We start from the raw sequence: 12,906 nt of genomic DNA, 5'->3' as shown, positions 1-12,906 counted from the left end.
GTTAATCACTGCTTAAGACCGCCGACTCGCAGCTGGGCAATCGACTTTTTATGATATCACAAATACAGCTGTTAAAACTATCGATGGCACTACTGATAGTATCGGCAAGCATGCATTTTTGCGATAGATCGACAGGGTTTGTTTTGTAGAAGGCAAACACTTGAACTCAGCTAGAGTGCGCACAGATGAGCTGCTAAAACTATCGATGGTACTACTGATAGTATCGGCAAACGTGCATTTTTGCGATAGAACGAAAGAGTTTGCTTGAAAGGCTCTCATCTTAATTCTTTTTAGGATATTTGGCAGAACACTTGAACGTGCCTCAGCTAGAGTGAGCTGTTAAAACTATCGCTGACACCAGGAATAGTATCGGTAAGCTGTATGACTCGAACCTTAACTCTTTATTCTATTTACATTATATACATATGCCCATAGCCATAACTCGTGTTCGCTACATATTGCAATATGATACTTCTTTTATATCGATGGACTATCGCCTATTATCCTTAACTATCGCCGGCATTATGGTAAACTATCGATAATAAGATAAAGTGCTCTATAGTGGCTTACCCTCTAATTCCGTTTGGCCCACTGCAGCTTTATGTGGAAACTATCGAAGATGGAGGCCATCGAATGGAGTCACTATCGATAGTTTTTTTAGACCTGTTAATTGCATCTGTCTTTGATTAAGATTTAAAATGATAAATATATATATTATATAAGTAAGATATATTTCTTTAATGCTTCTCCTTCACCTTCATCATCTCCTTCTATAGGACAGGTCGAGAAGGAATCGCACAAACTTTTGTAATATGTCAAACCAAAACGTTTAGCGATTCGAATCCTATCAAATTCTTCCTCTACTCTTAGTAGATACATATCATATATTCACTTCAACTACTCAGCTTGTATACATACATATGTATATACATTATTTACATATCTAGCAGTTGCTGATCTTAGCTGTGCTTTCAATTAACATGAGCATTGCGCCTGATGGCCGTGGCCATAACCATAACTCGTCTGAATGTCTGCTGCTGCCTTTTGACCAACAAATTTCTCAGCCAACTGCAATTTGGCACTGTGGCGTTAGGTGCTCGTATTTGGATCTTGTTTTGCCTCTATTTTTTTCCCGTTTCATTTTAGTTTTTTTTTTTTGGTTGCTCTGGCCGTGCGTTGCACACTCGATATATCAGCAGCATTCATTTGGGCTCGCTGCTCTGCACAGCTTTTGGTCATGCCTTTAAATGCAGTTTGGGGCTTGCTGTTTGCATGCGTTTAGCTTCGTTAGTTGTCGTTAGTCCGCTGAGCCGCTTGCCAGCTGCCAGCTGTCCCGCTTCCAGCTGGCAGGTCGCACCACGGGCGCCGGCTGAAAGTGTTGACAGTCATGCAGAGGGGGTCTAAACTATGGCGGACGGCAGAGAAGCGGCATGGCTGTGGAGGAAGGGAAGGAGGTAGGAAGGGGGCGGTAGCACAGCTTTCTGGTGCTCTGTGTGTTTAATTGTCGCATTGCGACCGGCAACAAAACGCACCAGACTGCAATCGCAGCTCGCAGTGCAGAGACGCCCCCAAAAGCGGAGACCCAGCCTCACTGCCCATTGCCAGCCATATTTCAAAGCATCACTGTGTGTGTGTGTGTGTGTGTGCTGGTGTGTGTGTGTGTGTGCTGGTGCTGGCAACGTAAATCGCCAAAATTGTCCCGACAATGTCCTGTTGTCGGCTTTCGACGAAATTTGCCTACAATTTTTGCCAGTTGCCAGTTGCCAGCAAAGTTGGCACGCGAAAAAGGACCAAGACAAATATTTTTGTTGCTTGTGTGTGATAAAAAGTGCAAGCGAGTGTGCGTATATAGCTCACATATGCCTGTGTGTGTGTGTGTGTGTGCGTTCTGGGTGTTTGTGCGTATGCCGGCCGAGAAAATATGGTGCAATAAACTTTGCGCTCGCGACATGCGCGCATTTTTGAAGACTCCTGTTGAGCGCATGCACCCACACACACACACACACGTACACGCACTACAAATGCACACACACGCACTGCACTCGCGCATACAATTTGGGTTTTTAGTGCTGCCAAAATTTGTAATTTCATGTTACGCCAGAGGCTCTTTTAAGTCAAGAGTATTTTCAGCTCCAGCGATGCGACTCGCTGTTGCCTGCGGGGAGAGCGCAGCGAGGTGTGGCCAGGTGGTAGAAATGCCAGAACTTAAATTCCTCAACTAATAGCAGCGACAGCAAAAATAGCAGCTTCAAAGAAGCTGTAAAAGTAATGAAAAACTTAAGCTGATGGTAATAATTATAGCAATAGTAGTAGTAGTAGAAATCGCATAGTAATGGTCATAGTAGTAGTAGAACCGTAGTAGTAGAATAGTAGAACTAGTAGTAATAGTAGTAGAATAGTAGTAGTAGTAGTAGAATAATAATATTAATAGCTGTCAGCCATCAGTCTTTAGTCCTCAGTCATCGCTCATCAGTCATCAGTCCTCTGTCGTCAGCTATCATTAATCACTTATCAGTCATTGGTCATTAGTCATCAGTCATCAGTCTTAACTCATCAGTCATTTGTCACCAGCCATCCGTCATCCGTCATCACTCATCAGTTATCAGTTATTAGTCATCAGTCATCAGTCATCAGTCATCAGTCATCAGTGATCAGTCATCAGTCATCAGTCATCAGTCATCAGTCATCACTCATCACTCATCAGTCATCAGTCATCGCTCATCAGTCATCAGTCATCACTCATCACTCATCACTCATCAGTCATTAGTCATTAGTCATTCATTAGTCATTAGTCATTAGTCATTAGTCATTGGTCATTAGTCATTAGTCATTAAACATTTGTCACCAGTCATCCGTCATCACTCATCAGTTATTAGTCATCAGTCATCAGTCATCAGTCATCACTCATCACTCATCAGTCATTAGTCATTAGTCATTAGTCATTAGTCATTGGTCATTGGTCATTAGTCATTAGTCATTAGACATTTGTCACCAGTCATCCGTCATCACTCATCAGTTATTAGTCATCAGTGATCAGTCATCAGTCATCAGTCATCAGTCATACCAGTCATACCAGTCAACACCTTACTAGTTGCATCAACAGCAAATGGCAAACAGAGTGCTTAAAGGACAGTAACAGATTGGTCGTAAGAGCAACAGCTATAGACAGTGTTCAAGCAACAACAGCACAGCATGCGATGATACAGAAATAAAGGCGAATTCGAGCAGGAGCTTAGTTAATTTGACGCGCCAAAGCGTCTAAGCTGCAAGCTGGAGAGCAAACACGGTGTCGGCAAGTGGGGCTATCAGTGGGTGTATCTGAGGCAGGCAACAACAGGTGGCTCTGGCTCAGCGCTAATGCCGGGCCATAAGCTCAGTTGCAGACGGCAACCAATTGGCTGGATTTGTAAAATGTTAGTCGTAGGGGTCGTGTAATGGGCGGGGGCAGGGGCGAGCGGGTAGATTGGCCAAGGATGAGGAACAGCTTGGGTGGCGCTTAGGCAAAATACAGCAGGAGACTTGCACACGAATTGCGCAAACAAACAATGAAAAAGGAGACGTCTCTCCATAAGCCCACCCTCCATCCGACCATCCGACCCACATCTCCGGCAGCATATCAGTATGGGATTTACTTCTGGGTATTGAGATCTCCGACGGCATTGCCCCTGCTGCTCGCCGCCCGCGCACAGGTAACATTTTTATTAACAATAACTTATTTTGTGTAATAAACAATGTCTGGCATTGTCTGTTTCCGTTATGTAGCCGTCCGGAGTTCGTTGTGCCCCAAGCCCCAAGCCCCAAGCCCCAAGCTTAAGCCCCAGGCCAAGCCCATACCAAGCCGAGCCGCAAGCAGAGCTGGCACTTGAGGCGCCGCTTCAGCTGCTCGACATGGAAAACAAATTCAAGTTACGACTGTGCCGAGGACTCTGTTTGTAGGATTACCTCAATTCCTTTGGCTGCCGCCGTGCAGCCTCATGGCAGCTGGCTTCCGGTACGCCCGGCTCCATGTGCTGCACTGCCCAAGTCGGGCCCCACAACTTCGGCCCCAGCTCAACTGTTCCTCCATTGTCGAATCCTGTGGCTGTGGCTGCCGCCTCCTGCTGGCGTGTTGAGCGCTCACCTAATAAAACCTACAAATAATCACGCATTTATTATGCTGCTCAGCCTAGAGCTACCGTCTCTATGTGTTTGCGGCATTGTTGTCGTTGTGCTGCATGTGAGGCCAGGAAGCAACGCTACAAACTCTTGCAAACTGAACTTGTCTTTTGTTTTCAGCTTCAGCTGATTCAAGATTCTCAAGCTGAACGTCATTCCGACTCTTATTCTGATTCTAATTCCGATGCTAATTCCAAAGCCGGCAAAGCTGCGCGTAAAGTTGTTTTCGCCCTGATTCGATGTAGCCGGCACCGTCTCATAGCCTAATTCACTTTTGAGGGCTTGAATTCTACAAATCGTCTTCAGGGGGGCTGCCAGTCCCCTTTCTGTTGTGGGTAGGCCTAAGATGTTGCCCTAACTCGATAATTGGGGCTCGGCTTGCATTAGCACAGATTATTGCTGGCAGCAATGCGGCTCCTACAATGCTATTAGGCATAGCTCCTGTACTTGATTATTTCACGAAAAAGTCCTCAAACTGAAAATCTTCCTGCGGATTAGGGATGTAAGTATTTGGATGCAGTATATGAAAACTCTGCTCCACTCGCTTCTGCTCGCAGTCATCTCCCATGCATCGCTCCAGCTCAGTCTCCCAGGCTAATGTCATTAGGGTGGGATTAAGTTAATCGATAAATTGAAACGTCGTTATTTTTGTAGATTTTTTTTATAGCCATCGCTGGACTTTGAGCAGCTTTAATGGCATTCGGCTCCAGCTGGACGTGGGTCACTTTAGAGTCTAATCGTATGTAGTCGGCAATCGGACTGTGGCCAACTGCTCGACAGGCCGCGACCTGTCCAATTCCAATCAGGTGGCTCGTGTGTCCGTTAGAGCCACTGCAATGCTTATCTAGGGCAACTGTCTTGTCATTTGGCCGAGCCAACTGCCAACTGCCGAGCCAATCGACCTAAAAAGTTGGTCAATCGGCAATAAAATCAAAAACGGAAAAACGAAAATCGAAAAAAAAAAAAAAAACAGCGAAAATGAAGAAAAAAACTTTGAGAGCAATAGTAGCAAAGATGACGACGTCGACGTTGAGGACGACCACGGCGGCAAGTTATTCGACAAAGTCCAGGCGGCGTGTCTTGCATCCCAAATGCGAGCCGTCCAGCGGCAATGGGCGGAAGGGGCGGAAGGGGCGGGCCGGGCCGGACTGAAGTGAAAGAAGAGGTTGTTGACGGGTATATCAGGTCCGGAGTTGGTTCATAAAACGCTTTGTACGCTCAAACAGACACAGTAATTGGCGATACAGAGACAGACAGACACACACACTGACACACACACACACACACACATAGAGCAACACACATGTGTCCTAATCCTTGGCCTCCACTTTGTTTTATATAGCGGCCAGCGGAGCAACGGCAAAGGCAACGGCAAAGCCAAAGCACGAAGCAGAAGAGGAAAAAGAAAATGTTCAAAAAAAATAAGGAAACTTTGGCGGCGACGCGCATTTCATAAACTTTGAGTGTTTCTGGTTGTGGCATGCACTTATTTTCTTTATATTTATTTATATTTCGCTCAGCATCGGAATCAACCCCCCGCCCATCCCCTGCCGTCCCTTGGCGTCGTCCTCTGCTCCATGGCCATCCATCCGTCCACAGCTAACATATTTTCATCATCTGCTCCGGCATGTCCTTGGCTCTGCTTCCTCTTATTGAGTGGTCATAAGGCTTGTTTTTTTTCAATTTTTTTTTTTTTTTTTTTTTTTTTTTTGCTTTTGTATATATTTTTTGACCAGTCCTTCCAGCTGCTTTCATCTGTCAGTCGTTGGCCGCGCGCTTTTACTTTGCAATTTTCCAAAAAAAAAGAAAATAGAAAAAAAAATAGAACGAAATTGGTAGAAAAAATTATTTATAATAAAATACACCAACGAAATTATGTAGGAAATTTCCGCTTTTTGGCTGCTGCTGTGGAAAATTTATTTCGCATTCGCTTTACAAAAATACTATATATGCTAGATATTGTTGGGCCTCTGTGAGAGCGTCGGGCCGAACGTTTGCCCGCCCCGCCCCCACACGGCTCTGGCTGCGAATCTCAATTGCATTTCAATGCAATAAGCAAAGTTATTCCTTTGCATTGCCAATTGCCAACAACAGGAGCAGCAGCAGGAGCAGCAGGAGCAGCAGCATCCTTGGCATTCGACACACCAACGAGCCGCTATCTAACCCCGTACCGGGCCGCCCTCTAGTTAAGCATGTCCATGTTCGGCTGGCCAAATTGTTTCACATTTGCAGTCATAATCCAATGCAAGGCATATGTTACACACAGACAAGTGCAGTAGCAGCAGCAGCAGGAGCAGCAGCAGGAGCAGCAGCGGAAAACTGTTTTCCCAATGAGCCAGAAACTACCCGAAACAGCATAAATAGTTAGCTTCGTAGTCTAGTTGAGCACAGTTGGCTGCTTCAGCTATCTTCTCCTCTCATCGCTTCTCTTCTCTTTTTTTCCATATTAAGTGAAAATAATTCTGAAACACTTAAAATACACAAAGTAAAATGAATTTGCGATAAAATTCAAGTCTTTGGCTAAGTGAAAGGCGCCTTTGTAAATGTTTTCCCAGTTTGCTGTTGCTATGCAGCGACTTGCACGAGAGACAGGTATGACAGGATGTAAAGGACTTGTTTGTTCCTGCGTAGACGAGGCTGAGATCCTGCAGTTAGCTAAATTGATATTGAAATGAAAATGTAATGAGTATATATATACATATATATATTTATATATAAATATATATAATATATGTATACATATATATGTATATGTATATATATTAAGTTAAGTTAAGAATGAATTGAAGGCAAAAGCTAAAAGAGCTTAGAATTATTAACTCCGTCTCGACTGAATTATTTTTATATAATTATATAAGCTCTGTTGATGTCTCACCGAATTAATCTATTGCACAAGTATTCACTATTTAATGCTGGCCCATCTATTAGCTCTGCAAGAGATTAATATGTGCAAAGAGATTTCGTCTCATGCTCAAAGCTTAATCATGCTTAACTAACTCTGATTCAAGCAACTGGGAAACCCCCATCGAATTGTGTCAGCGACAGCTCTGACAATTGTCTAGATTGGCTCTTTAGGTACATATTAATATTACCGATCGTAGTGAGCAGCAGTTAATACATTGCCTGCATGGACAGATCTGAAAGGTATCTATGTAAATGGACTATTTTATATGCGGATGGTCAACAGATTTTTGAACGTACTATACTAGAATGTACCAATATTATCAACTGTTAATTTGAAATCCCATTACTCCGAAATGAATTTAATTTTATGGACTGCAACTTAAATTAAAAGTTGACTTACTCAAAATAGCTTTCAGTTTTATTCCTATATGATATACTTTAATCGAATATACTGATGCTGCATTTTTCCCATGATAAAATATTTATAAAAACCTTTTTAGGTACATATTAGTATTAAATGAATTTATATAATTAAATTTAGCATTATTATTCTCATTTATTTTTTTAAAATCATATTTTTTAAATTTATTTATGTTGTTTTTTACTATTTATTTTAAAAATTTATAACAATAGTCCAAAATTTGAAGAAAATTAGTAAATTTAGATTTTATTATTACCATTTTTTTTTTTCTTTTTTTTTTTTTATTATTGTTATTTTATATATGTTATATCCAAAAATTTGATGTGAATCAGTAAATCCAAAATTTATTATTATTTGCTTTATTATTATTATTATTATTATCATTGTTATTATTTTTCTTTTTAATTTTGCTTTTATTTTTGTATTATTCAATTATTCATTCATATTGATTATTCATTTGAAATTTAATAAAATAATAAAGAAAATAATCCTTATGAAAATTACATCCATTATGAGAATCCATTGCCAGCTAGTCGAAGGCCAATAATGCGAGTCTGCTCAGCGCAATTCGGACTGAGGAGCATAAACACATTTTCAATCAAGTGCCACGTTTTGATACAGCAGCAACTTTTTAAGTGGGCCACGTCCGCCACGCCCCGCCGTCTCGACGCCCCCGTAGTGCAATACTTTTAGCATTCTGTGACTCGTTAATTAGTGCAGGTCACTTTGTCCGTTTAGGGGTCGGATGCGTTGCTTAAGCGGAGGCACAGTGCATCAATCCAGTGAGCTCGCATTTCGTCGGCTGCAGCACAAGAAAGTAATTACTTAATGCGAGTGGTGCATGCGGTGCCGAGTGCTGTCCGGTGCTGTCGGGTGGTGTCGGGTGGTGCGGCCTGCAGCGGACAGACAGACAGGCAGAGCGACCACAAAATCAAAGCCCATTCCAAGGACTAGAAGTGTCAGTGCCACAAATCAAAAGCCAGCCTGAACTTGAATGACTGCAAAACGGAAGAGTGTTTACGAGAGTGGGAGAGGGAGAGCGAAAGAGAGAGAGAGAGAGAGAGAGAGAGCGAGCAAGATGCTGACTGACTGATGGACGGATAGACGGATGGGTTGACGGACTGCCCTGCACTTGTAGCACTTTTGCACCAAGCACTAAGCAGACCAACGCCAAAGCCAAATGAGTTCAGCGCCCTGAAAGGACAGTGGCTCTGTTCGAATTGCTGTTGCAGCCACTACCACTGCCACTGCCACAGCCACTGCCGGTTGCTGTCTCTGCTAACGAGTGGCGAGTCGAGCAATGATTGTGGTTACTTGTTGGTTTTCATTTCATTTTTCATGCCACTTCTTTGAGTGAGTTTGCAGCGGCCGAGGCAGCTGAGCCGGCCGAGGCGGCAAGGCAATGCAAGGCAAGGTGTGCGGTCAGCTGCTTGTTAAGCACTTTAAACAATGTGGCATCAGCTCAGGCTGCCGGCTCGTGCCACTGCCACTGCCCGTGCCCGTGCCCGTGTCCCTGCCCCTGCCCGAGCTCTGCTCGCAGATTGTTAAATTTAATTTTGCCACTTGTTTAACCAATGACAGAGCACGAAACGAATGCAGACAGTAAAGCTGGCTGGCTGTGTCTGTCTGTCTGGCTGGCTTCCTATCTGCTTTGACTTTGACTTTGTGCGCCCCGCGCCCAAGCACAATTTGTCAAATGAATTCCCAGTCATTTCGCAAAATTGCACAAGCAATGGGACAGCCGGACAGCTGGACAGCCGGACAGCAGCTGCAGGGACTCAGATGTGCTCCAGAGAGAGAGAGAGAGGGAGAGACTGAGCTGAGCGAGCACTTGACACGTCAGCTTCTAAAAGTGGGGACCGTTGGGATAGAATAAAAAAAAAAAAAAAATATATATATATATATATATATATATATATATATATATATATATATATATATATATATATATATATATATATATATATATATATATATATATATATATATATATATATATATATATATATATATATATATATATATATACTTATATATATAATATACACATATTTAAAATATATCTTATGCTCGGATATTACCTGGTAGCTGTGACGGCGTCGCGCTGATTGCGCCACAAATTGCTTCTGACTGAAATAAGCGAGCCCATCGCGTATACGCCACGTTCGCCCCGTGCATTGCACAAGCGTTAAATTTCATTTTCCAATTAAATGCCAAAATGTTAGCTTCTTTTTGCTGCTACCACCACTGCTGCTGCCGCTGCCGCTGCTGCTGCTGCTGTTTGCTGTTGTTGCTGTTGTGATTCCGGTTTGCTGTTGCGCAAAAAGTTTTTGCGTCAAACTGACATTGGGGAATATTACAAAACGCGCCACGGAGCAGCTACAGAACTGCATCATTCGCAACACAACAAAACAAAAACACGCACACTCCGAGCTCCGTTCGTTGTTTTTTCGTATCGCTTGCAAAAGTCCAGCCAAAAAACGTAATTGAATAAAAAAACAGCAAACAGAACAAAATGTAAACGACGAACCTCGATTGGCGCGAAATGTAAACGAAGGGCTGCGTGCGATGGGGCCACAGCTTACACGAGCTGTGGACACCACCCACAGTGCCACAGTCCCACAGTGGTGCAAGCCTTTTCAATGACCGGCCCGATTAATTAACCATCGAGAATCCACTCGCAAATTGTTTGACAATCAACTCGATTGCGCAAGATTTGGTTTTGCCCGGTTTTTTGTGGCGCCTCCAAAATGTATCGAATATCAAATTGTTGTTCAGCTGCCATTTAATATTAAGAGATGTTTTTTATTGTTGCTGTTTTCGCTTTTACTTTCTGCTCGTTTTTATTTATTTTATTTAATTTTTTTTTTTTTTTTTTTTTTGCTGTCGCATTTGACAAAATATTTAAATGTTGTTTTTATCGGTGGGCATTTGGCTTTTTATCAAGCAATTAATTTACTTAAATTGTTTATAGATACAAATGAAACGCAATGAAAAACAATGAGGAAAAAAAAAAACGAACGAACCTAAATCAATCAATTATAAATGCCCAGGGTAAATGGCAATCAAATGACAAGTGGAGCGCATCAATTATTAATGACTGTTGTGGGAATAGAATTGGTCTATCTATAGGGAATACTCCCTGTTGGGCTAGTATTTAAATATATTTGATTTTATTTAGGGCTCATATATGCATGATTTTTTTTATATAATTATTTATTTATTAATGCAGCATTTTGTCTATGACTAGTGATGGCAAACAAAATTTATTAAACGAATATTGAATCATATGATTAAGCTATGCGATTTTTAATTTCAATGAATCGACGTAAAATAATCGATTGCCCAAAAAATATATTTAAATTTTTTATTTTAAAATAATATTTAAATATTAAAATTAAAAAATATTAAAATTAAAATAAAATATTTAAATATGTTTTTAACAAATTAAATATTTAAATAAGTTTAATGTAATGTAATGTTTTTAACAAATAAATACATAAATAAAATAAATATTTAAATATATTTTTAAAATTAAATATTTAAATATTTTTTTTACAATTCAATGTTTATAAATTAAATTTTAAAAATATATTTAAATATTATATAAAATATTAAAAGTATTTCTGTGAAAGTACTCTAAAGATCAACGCGATTATTTTTTATAAGAATCGCTTATGATTGCAATTAATCGCAGTCAATTTTACGAATATTTTACAAATAAATCGCCAATGGAAGCAAGAGAATCGATTGTTGTATATCAAATGATAAATCGTGTCATCACTAGTCTTTGACTCTATAGCGCAAAAAAATATGCTAGTCAGTTAATCACAAGCACATATATGAAACAATTTTGGTTTGTGGTAAAAAATATTGTGTTGCACACTGATTATAGCTCTTCAGAGAAATTCCTTTTATAGAGGGACCTCGCATAATAGCTTGTGTCTATGGTGACAATTCTAGTTACTAATGCCTTACGATGTCCCAATACTCCATGCAGATGTTCTTGCTCAGTTCACTTCCTTTACTTTGCTTGCTAATTTGAGTTATTTATTAACAAGTTAAAGCTAACTTAGGATAAGCACGGGCAGCTGGAGCCCTCGGCTTGACTTTGCTCATTCAAATTTTTCGCACTGTATTACTAGAAGATCGAGCAGCAGAGTCCTTTAAGAAGGCGTCGCGAGGACTATAGTCCTATATATGCTAGCTTTGCTCTTTAAGGCTGGTTTCACGAGACTTCATGCACTCTAGTTCGCTGTGATCTCCTGGCTTATACATGTCTTACTATCGAATGTGCCTTACTTACTATAAAGTCTCTTGCGGCACTCGTAATTGAGAATCCCAGTCGCACAGCCAGGAACAGTTAGCTCTGCGCCAAGTGAATCTGGAATCTTCCCACAATATCATCTCCATTGGCACTTCATACATTGAACTGCGAACAATTAATTATAAATGACTGGCTTGAGCTTGAGGTTTAAAGTTGGCATTTGCAATTCAGATTCAGTTGGCCTTTGGCGTTACCTGGAAAATCAGCTCAGCAATGCGAATGCTTGGCGTCTTTTTCCAAAACTCTTAGACAAGCTAGACATCGCATATAAAATGCTCTCTTAAAGATTCAGAGCTCGCGTCAGTTGGGTAAACAATATGTCTGTTCGGGTCAAGTCGGTGACGCGGATCCGTTGCATTATGGAGGCAGCCCAGGTGAGGGCCCGGAGCATGCTTTTCGCTTGGCCAAACTTCCCGGCGCTTTTCACATGCAATTTTTGTATAAATTTCATTTGACGTTTTTTCGCGCAACTTTCGCGATAAACTTGTGTAGGGAGGGAGAGAGAGGGAGAGCTATGGCCGGACAGCAGCATATTAGCTGGCACCAATTGAAATTAGAGTGCGTCCAAGGCAGTTGGATAGTTGGCTCGACCGTTGCAAAGTTTTCCGTACAACTTTGGATTGCAATGTGGCGGCAAATTGCGAGTCGCGCCAGAAATTAAGCGGCTGGCCGCAGTATGGCAAACGTAAAGTCCGCCAAGCCACGCCACGCCTCGCCTCGCCCCGAACTGTCCCGCCACAGACATGTCCAACTATATAAAAGTCAAGACAAACAATTTTGCTATTTTATTTGCTTGCCAAGTTGCGGCCACAAATTCGAAATTTTGGTCAGGAGTCCCTCACTCCACTCCAACCCGCCCCGCCCCGCCCCCCATTTTCATCTTAGCCAAATGCCAACAGATTTACACTCAATGGATCGCATCGCATCGCATCGCATCTCATTTCAGCTGATTTCGCTTTGGTTCGCTTCGTTTGTGGCTCAGCTGCTGCTGCTGCTGCTGCTGCTGTGGCTGCTGGCAAATAATTAATTATGCAGCGCCCCCAAAAACTATGCAACAGTTATCGCAGTTCAGCCACGAACTGTCCCCCCCGGTCTCCTC

The 12,906-nt window shown here is 41.8% G+C and overlaps 1 protein-coding gene across 11 annotated transcripts in view; it reads left to right on the top strand.

Annotated features, from left to right (window-relative positions):
* LOC108620087 (uncharacterized) overlaps positions 1 to 12,906 on the top strand; it is a 241,107-nt gene that overhangs the window by 128,116 nt on the left and 100,085 nt on the right. For 4 of the 11 annotated variants that reach the window (XM_089474708.1, XM_089474706.1, XM_089474702.1 and 1 more), the window contains one exon: positions 295 to 372. The exons of the other annotated variants lie outside the window; for them this stretch is intronic. The gene's annotated coding sequence lies outside the window, so the exon portion shown is untranslated. The remainder of the gene's footprint in view (positions 1 to 294; positions 373 to 12,906) is intronic. 11 annotated transcript variants of the gene reach the window in all.

This window comes from Drosophila arizonae, chromosome X (assembly GCF_054131065.1).
Source record: "Drosophila arizonae isolate 15081-1271.41 chromosome X, UAZ_ARI_1.0, whole genome shotgun sequence".
Taxonomy (NCBI): Eukaryota; Metazoa; Arthropoda; class Insecta; order Diptera; family Drosophilidae; genus Drosophila; species Drosophila arizonae.
This window is presented reverse-complemented; position numbering and strand designations above follow the sequence as displayed.